The 9,032-nt window shown below is 41.9% G+C and overlaps 1 pseudogene; it reads right to left on the reverse strand.

Annotated features, from left to right (window-relative positions):
• Positions 1-7,859: 7,859 nt before the first annotated feature.
• Positions 7,860-8,397, reverse strand: LOC103283324 (ubiquitin-conjugating enzyme E2 E1-like; annotated as a pseudogene).
• Between the last annotated feature and the right edge of the window lie 635 nt (positions 8,398-9,032).

Below are 9,032 nucleotides of genomic sequence, written 5' to 3' on the forward strand. Positions count from 1 at the left end.
TATGAAAAACAGATGTCAGGAGGGAGAAGTACAATCCCCAAATCTGATCGTGAGGGCTTGGATAATTGAGGGGCACCACTGTCAAACTGTAGAAAAAGCACTCTGAACATGTTTTAGGCATTAGTATTTATTGAAGCCTATAAGGGCACTTTTGTGGTTGTTGTTAATCCTCGCCCGAGGATATTTTTTTATTGCTTTTTAGGGAGAGTGGAAGAAAGAGGGAAAGACAGAGAGAAACATCGATGTGAGAGAAACACATCAATTGGTTGCCTCCTGCATGAGCCCTGACCAGGGCCTGGGCCAGGGAGGCCCCTGCAACCAAGGTACATGCCCTTTACCGGAATCGAACCCAGAACCCTTTGGTCCGCAGGCCAATGCTCTATGCACTGAGCCATACTGGCTAGGGTTATAAGGGTACTTTTTAAGAGGTTTGCCCAAAGTCAAAGAATGAAATGATTATCTGAAAAGAAATTTATTAAACATGTTGAGTGAAAAGAGCAAAGAAAATTATATGCAATATAGTCTCATTTTTATAAAACAGTGGCAAAAAAAAAAATCCTGTGTATCTATATGTGTATAAAACTGTTTATGTACATTTATGTATCTTTAAGATTGTAATGAACATGGAGGTGGAAGCATATTGTGTCAGTTTCCTATGGTTACTATAACAAATTGCCACAAACAACAGAGAGCAGTTGAATTCATAGAGATAGAGAGCAGAATGGTGGTTTCCAAGAGCTGAAGAATGAGGAGATAGGGGTTGTTAGTGAATGTGTATACATAGAATTTCAGTTCAGCAAGATAAAAAGACTTCTGGAGATTGGTTGTATGACAATGTAAATGTATCAAACACTAAAAAATATACACTTTAAAAATGGTTAAGATGGTAAATTTTATGTTATGTGCATCTTATCACAATTTTTTTAAAGCTAAATTTTTGAGGTAGGTGTTATTGTTAGCCCTATTTTGGAGGAAAATAAGGCACCACAATTTGCCCAAGAGCTAATGATGGGAAATGACTGGGATGCAAATGCAGGACAATCTGACTCTTAAGGCCTTCCTCCTAATTGCTATGATATATAAAAGGTAGAATGAAATAGTCTCCGATTATAAAAAAACAAACACAGAGAAAAACAATACCCTCTCCCCCACTAAAGTTACTCTATCCTTCTGAAGGCCAGAAGTCTGACATTGGCTTCCCTGAGCTAAACTCAGGTGTTGGCAGGGCTGCGCTCCCTGGAGTCTCTAAGGGAGAATCTGTTCCTCAGCTAGTCCAGATTCTGGCATTCCTTGGCTTGTGGCTCACACTCCAATCTCCGCCCCTGTGGTCACATGGCCTTCTCTTCTGTGTGTGTCAAATCTCCCTCTGCTTCTCTCCTACAAGGACACTGTAATTGCATTTAGGGCTCCCCTGGATAATCCAGGATAAAATTCCCATTTCAATCTCCTAAAGTCAATCACATCTGCAAAGACCCCTTTTCCATATAAGATGACATTTACAGGTTCCAAGAATTAGGACCTGCTATTTTGGGGATCCATTTTTCAGCTTACCACAGATATATACTACATCATACACATGGAGAGGGGCAACATGGTAGCCAGCCTTCAAGATGGGCCTCAATGGCCTGGCCGGTGTGGCTCAGTTGGTTGGGCATCCTGTGCACCTAATGGCTGCCTGTTCGATTCCTGGTCAGGGCACATGCCAGGGTTGCAGTTCAGTCCCTGGCAGGGGTGTGTGCAGGAGTCAGCCGATCGATGTTTCGCTCTCACATAGATGTTTCTCTCTCTTCCTCTCTTTCTAAAAATCAATTTTAAAACCTTTAAAAAAGAAAAGATGGGCCCCAATGATCCTTGCCTCCTAATATTCACACCTTTTTATAGGCTATTCCTACACTGAACGAGAGCTATGTGACCAAATATAACATGGCAGAAATTACAGTGTGTGATTTCCAGGCTAAGTCATCAAGGGCCTGGTAGTTTCCGCCTTGCTCTCTTGGACAGATTGCTCTGAGGGAAGCCAGCCATCACGTGAGGACACTCAACCAGCCCTATGGAGAGGTCCACACACAAAAATAACCGAGGTTTCCCACCAACAACCGGCACCAACTTGCCAACCTGTGAATGTGCCACCTTGGAAGCAGATCCTTGAGCCCCAGATAAATCTTAAATAACGACTGCATGCTCAGAACTGCCCAGCACCCAGCCACGCTCTCCCACCCACAAAAATTATGGAAGAGAATAAGTATTTATTGTTGTTTTAAGTCATTAAATGGTGGGGTAATTTGTAACATAGATAGAAATTATGGGAGGGGAAACCAAGCCCCCCCACCTCCAGAAAACAAAACAAAACCCTACACTTTTTAAAAAAATCCCCTTCTTCCTACCCATGCATTTAAGTAAAATGATATATATTTTTAGATTTTACAGAGAATATCTGGGGCTTCTATGATAGTAATCTCCGAGAATAAGAAATGGACTTGAGTGGCACACAGCTTTCTACATTCCAGGGAGCAGAGAGGAAAGAGGTGCAGTGCTATTGTGGTCGCCTTGCATCTTCTTAGACTGAGGAGTATAATTAATGTCCGTTGTTATTGCTTACCCAGTATTCATTTCCCTTTCCTCTAGTAATAGTGTCCCACTTTTCCTCTAGGAAACTACCCTAGAAGGACATAAAGGAATAAGGGAATGAAAAAGGGGCCAGATTTGAAGGCAGGACTGACTGAAAAAGAATAAAAGCCTCTGGGTGCTCTGCTTATGACTTCTATAATCTGTGTAAATCAAACATGAAAGCACCTACTTATGTGTGTGTGAGGACAATCCACTCCTCTCCTAAACCTTATAAACCCCTTGGAGGGAAGATGATGTACTGCTCTAGTAGGTGCTAAAAAATCAAAAGATTTCTTACTATTTAACAATTAAGTATAGATTAATGTAAAACATTCTACAATATGGTGCAATCTATTTTTCTACAATATGGTGCAATCTGTTCTTTCTCCCTCTATGTGGCTTAGACGTTAGTCAGCTCAGGCTGCTATAACAAGATGCTATAGACTGAGTGGCTTAAACAACAGAAATCATTTTCTCATAGTTCTGGAGGCTGGGAGTGCAAGATCAAAGTCCCAACATGGTTGGTGTCTCATGAGGCCTCTTTTCCTGACTTGTAGCCTTCTCCCTGTGAAGGACTTTCCTCTACACATACACACACACACACACACACACACACACACACACACACAGAGAGAGAGAGAGAGAGAGAGAGAGAGAGAGAGAGAGAGAGAGGAGGACATCAGCACTATCAGTTTAGGGCCCCACCATTTTTACTATATTAATTATCTCCTTAAAAACAGTATCTCTAAATACAGTCGCATTGGTACTTATGGCACCGAAATGTGAATTTGGAGGGGAGACAATTCAGTCCATAGCGGACATTTATTGCTCACTAAATATCCATGTGCTCCGTGACTTTTCCAGGTCCACTATAGTCAGTCAGAATCAGGTGATGAGTCTGCCCAATTGCTGTTAGCAAAATATACACGTATCACTTCTGACTGAAGCTTTTAAAAGCTGGTGCATGGCCCTGCCAGAGTGGCTCAGTGTTTGAGCATCGACCTATGAACCAGAAGGTTGTGGTTCAATTCCCAGTCTAGGCTCATGCCTGGGTTGTGGGCTCAATCCCCAGTGTGGGGTGTGCAGGAGGCAGCTGATCAATGATTCTCTCTCATCATTGATGTTTTTATCTCTCCCTTCTTCTCTGAAATAAAAAGAAAGGAAGAAAGAAAGAAAGAAGAAAGAAAGAAAGAAAGAAAGAAAGAAAGAAAGAAAGAAAGGAAGGAAGGAAGGAAGGAAGAAAGAAAGAAAGAAAGAAAGAAAGAAAGAAAGAAAGAAAGAAAGAAAGAAAAAGAAAAAGCTGGTGCATGGCCCTTCAGGTCTCTCTGCTTTTCTCTTGATGACCTAGAAGCCATATATTCTAAACTAGAGGCCTGGTGCATGGATTCGTGCACCAGTGGGGTCCCTCGGCCTGGCCTGCAGGGATCAGTGGGCCTCTGCACTGCCACAGCTCGGCCTTACCCACCAGCTGGTCAGGCTCCAGCCCGCTGTCCGGGTCGATCCAGCACAGCACAAAGTAGTGCCCGAAGTGGCAGGTGGCCAGGGAGGGGCCTGAGCCTGGGCTGGGTGCCACACTGCTCCCACTCATTCTGGCCCCACTGCACCTGCTCGGGTGCGCAGAGGGAGTGTCCGCAGAAGAGGCTCACACTGCCGAGGTGCACTCACCAGCTGTGAGCCCAGCATCTGGTACCCACCTGTCAGCTGAGTGGAGCTTCTGCGGTGGGAACGCACTGACCAGCGGGGGCAGCTCCTGCGTTGAGCATCTGCCCCCTGGTGGTCAGTGTGCATCATAGCTACTGTCCAGTTGTCTGGTCGTTCGGTCATCCAGTCACCCAGTCACATGGTCACCCGGTCGCTCAGGGTTTTATTATATAGATGATGTAGCCCGGATCCTTGACTATGTTGGAGCCTTACCCCCAGTCAACTTTCTGGACATGTATCACAAATTAGAAATAAACCTATGTGATATCAAGCCTTCCAGATTTCAGGGTAAATTTATAATTAAGCAAAACCTTGCACTTCCTGACTAATCATTAAATCTTATTCTTCAACCACAGTAAACTACTAAATAAATGGAAAGATATCCCATATTCATGAACCTGAAGTCTTCCCCAAATAGATCTACGAATGCAATACAATCCCTATTAAAATCCCACTTTTGTTTTTGTTGTTGTTAATCTTCATCTGAGGATATTTCTTCCATTGATTTTTAGAGAGAGAGGAAGGGAGGAACGGGAGGGAAGGAGCGAGGGAGAGAGACAGAGAGACAGAGTCAGAGAGAGAAACATCAATATGAGAGAGACACACTGATTGGTCACCTCCTGCTGGCACCCTGACTAGAGCCTGGGATGAAAACTTCAACCCAAGGTACACGCCCTTGAGCAGGAATCGAACCCACAACCCTTTAGTGCTCCAGCTAATGCTCTAACTACTGAGTCACGCCGGCCAGGGACCCACTGGTTTGTTGTATTTTTGTGGGGTTTTTTTTTTTTTTTTTGCTTTCTATTTCTTTCTTTTTTTCCCCTTTTTTCTTCTTTCTGCAGACTTTGATAAGATAACCCTAAAATTCATATGGAAATGCAAGGAATCCAGAACAGTCAAAACAACCTTGAAAAAAGAACATAATTTCAGCAAAAGAAACCATTAACAAAACAACAAGAAAGCCCACTGCATGGGAAAACATATTTGCCAATGATATCAACGATTAGGGTTTAATCTCCAACATTTACAGGGAACTCATACAACTTAACAAAAGGAAGATAAACAACCCAATCAAAAAATAGCCAACGGACCTAAATAGATACTTTTCGAAAGAAGACAGAAGGAAGGCCAAGAGGCATATGAAAACATGCTCAAAGTCACTAATCATCCGAGGGATGCAAATCAAAACAACAATGAGGCACCACCTCACACCTGTCAGATGGCTATCATTAACAAATCAACAAACAACAAGTGCTGGTGAGGATGTGGAGAAAAAGGAACCCTCGTGCACTGCTGGTGGGCATGCAGACTGGTGCAGCCACTGTGGAGAACAGTATGGAGTTTCCTCAAAAAACTAAAAATGGAACTCCCATTTGACCCAGTGATCTCACTTCTACAAATATATCCAAAGAAACTAGAAACACCAATCAGAAAGGATATATGCACCCCTATGTTCATAGCAGCACAATTTACAATAGCTAAGATTTGTAAACAGCCTAAGTGCCCATCAGCAGATGAGTGGATTAAAAAACTGTGGTACATCTACACAATGGAATACTATACTGTGGTAAAAAAGGAGTTCTTACCATTTGCAACAGCATGGATGGAACTGGAGAGCATTATGCTAAGTGAAATAAGCCAGTCAGAGAAAGATAAATATCACATGATCTCACTCATTTATGGAATATAATGAACAACAAACTGATAAACAAAAACAGATCCAGAGACAGAGAAACATCAATCAGACCATCAAACCTCAGAGGGAAGGTAGGGGAGGGTGGGGGTAAAGGGGAGAGATCAACCAAAGGACTTGTATGCATGCATATAAGCCTAACCAATGGACACAGACAACAGGGGGGTGAGGGCATGAGTGGGGGGCGGGGGGTATTGGGAGGGTAATGGGGGAATAAGGACACATATGTAACACCTTAATCAATAAAGAAATTTAAAAAAAAATTTTCTTCCTAAATAATAATAAAAAAGAACACAATTTGAAGTTCACATTTCTCAATTTCAAAACTTAGTACAAAGCTACAGTAGTTAAAACAGTGTGGTGCTAGCATAAGGATAGACATATACATCAATGGAATAGAATTGAGAATCCAGAAATAAACACTTACAGTCAATTGATTTTCAATGAAGTTTAGTCTTTTCAACAGATTATTCTGGGATAACTGAGTATTCACATACAAAAGAATGAATTTGGACCTCTAACTCACACTTCATACAAAAATCAGTTAAAAATGAATCAAAGACCTAAATGCAAGAGTTAAATATGACACCAAAAGCACAAGTGACACAAGAAAAAAATAAGTAAAATAAACTGGACTTTATCAAAGTTCAAACTTTCATGTTTCAAAGAAACTGTTAAGGACGTGAAAAACAACCCACAGTTGGGAGAAAATGTTTGCAAATCATATATCTAATAAGGGTCTTGTATGCAGAATATACAAAAAAAATCTCTTATAACTCGAAGTGAAAAGAAAACTAGCCCATGTAAAAATGGGCAAAGGATCTGAACAGACATTTATCCAAAGAAGATATACAAATGGCCAATAAGCACAATAAAAATGTGTAGCATCATCAGTCATTAAGAAAATGCCAATCAAAGCCACAGTGAGATACCACTTTACACCCACTGGGAAGGCTGTAAGGAAAAAAGAGAGAAAGATAACCAGTGCTGGAGAGGATGTGGAGACATTGGACCCTTTGTACGTTGCTACTAGGAATGCAAAATGGTGCAGCTGCTTTAGAAAATAGTCTGGCAGTTCTTTAAAAAGTTAAACAGAGTTTCCACTCTTGGTTGTATGCCCAAGAGAATTGAAAACATATCCATGAAAAACTTGTACATGGATATTCATACATTCTTTTTTGTTGGTTTAATATTGTTTATTAGCACAGTAACAAATGTAGATTTAAGTAGTCTGCATCATATAACCAATCCACTGAGCAACTCCTATTCCACACATTACAGCTAACAGCTTCAGGTATTTTACTACAGGTTTTCACAGGTCCTGATTCAAACCTCTAATCTTTTCACAATAAAGCAGATTGTCATATAAAATAAAATACATAATGACTCATTTCCTGTATCATCTTATAGACATATGTCCATTTACTATATATGAGATGACAGTCTCTAAAAATGGTTAAATATCATTATTCCTTTCCAAGAAGGGAAAACAAGTTTCAATTTTTTTAAGCAAAAAAAGTATGTAGTTTTGGAAGGACTTCACATAAAAGGCCATGTGTGTGACCTGTACAAAATTAAGCTGTTTTAAACTTACAGACTACAAGCAACTGAATCCAAAGCTCTATTCTCTGTGCTACATTTCAACTTATATTGCAGAACTAATGACAATTTTAAATGTTGCTAATACCAATTCTGTCTACTGTAGCAACATACCTTAAGTTACAACAAAATCTTGGGAAATAAGACTGTATAACGTCTGTTATAGAAATACCCTACTCTCTACCAACTCCCACCCTCCCTCACTCCTTCAAAATATCTCTGTGACAGACAAATAAAGTAAGAATTGTGAAAACCCAATTTACGTAGCGTATCTCTTGGTCCACTGTTAGGCCATTCTGTCATGTTCTGCTCTGTTGGTCATATACTGAGTGGCAATACTTCTCACCTAGGGATCGACAGGATTACAGACTGTAAGAAGTGAGCAGGTAGAAAGGAGGACTATGGAAATGCTTAGTGCTGGACTCCACTTATCGTTCAGTATGTCCAAGCCAATAACTCCTTGACTGTTATTCCAGTGATAGATTCTTGTCTGAAATGGAACCTTTGGAAGCTGGAAGGGGTGTTCCGGTGTAAAAGTGATACCAAGGAAGAATATACCACCCTCGTACACAGATGCTGGCGGCTCTGGGATGGTTGATCTTCATTCATAGATGTTATCGCCTTTGGGACTAGCGCTGCAGTTAGCTGGAGAAGCTAAAGTGGAATCTGCCAGTTCCTTCTGAATCCTCTTACTCATTCCCTCTGTTCTTGGGGGTGTTTGTTTCTTTCTCAGCTTCCTGGTTGGAAGAGGAAGATGAGGATGAGCTGGTGCTGGTCCTCCAATCGTCATCTGACATAGGAAGCCCCCCACCTCACCCCACAGACAGCCCCGCTTTTTGGGTCTGGCTCCTTGTGCTGCTGTGGCACCTGCTCTCATACACTCTTACTGACAACTAGAGGCCCAGCGTGCGATTGAAATCACGTGAGGAGGCGCCCCACCTCCTGCTGTGCGAGGATGCACCCTGCGGGCCACTGTGGGAGTCAGGCCGGACTGGCGCTGCAGGGGGCCAGGACCCGCGCCTGACTTGCAGCGTCCCCCGGCCCCCCTGCCTGTGTCCACTCAGGGCCGCCAGAGCCACCACGCCGGCGTGGGCAGGCCCCCCTGTCTCTGTCTCCATCTCTGCTCTGGGCCTCACCTGCGCACGCAACCTCCTCCTGTCTGGTCCTGACCCATTATGGCATCCCAGCCTAATTTGCATATTATCTCTCTCTCTCTCTCTCTCTCTCTCTCTCTCTCTCTCTCTATATATATATATATATATATATATATATATATATATGTGTGTGTGTGTGTGTGTGTATGTATATATATATATATATACACATATACACATATATACATATATACATATATACATATATACATACATACATATATAGATATAGAGATAGAGATAGAGAGAGATAGAGATAGAGATAGAGATAGAGATAG

This window comes from Eptesicus fuscus, chromosome 11 (genome assembly GCF_027574615.1).
Source record: "Eptesicus fuscus isolate TK198812 chromosome 11, DD_ASM_mEF_20220401, whole genome shotgun sequence".
NCBI classification, from domain to species: domain Eukaryota; kingdom Metazoa; phylum Chordata; class Mammalia; order Chiroptera; family Vespertilionidae; genus Eptesicus; species Eptesicus fuscus.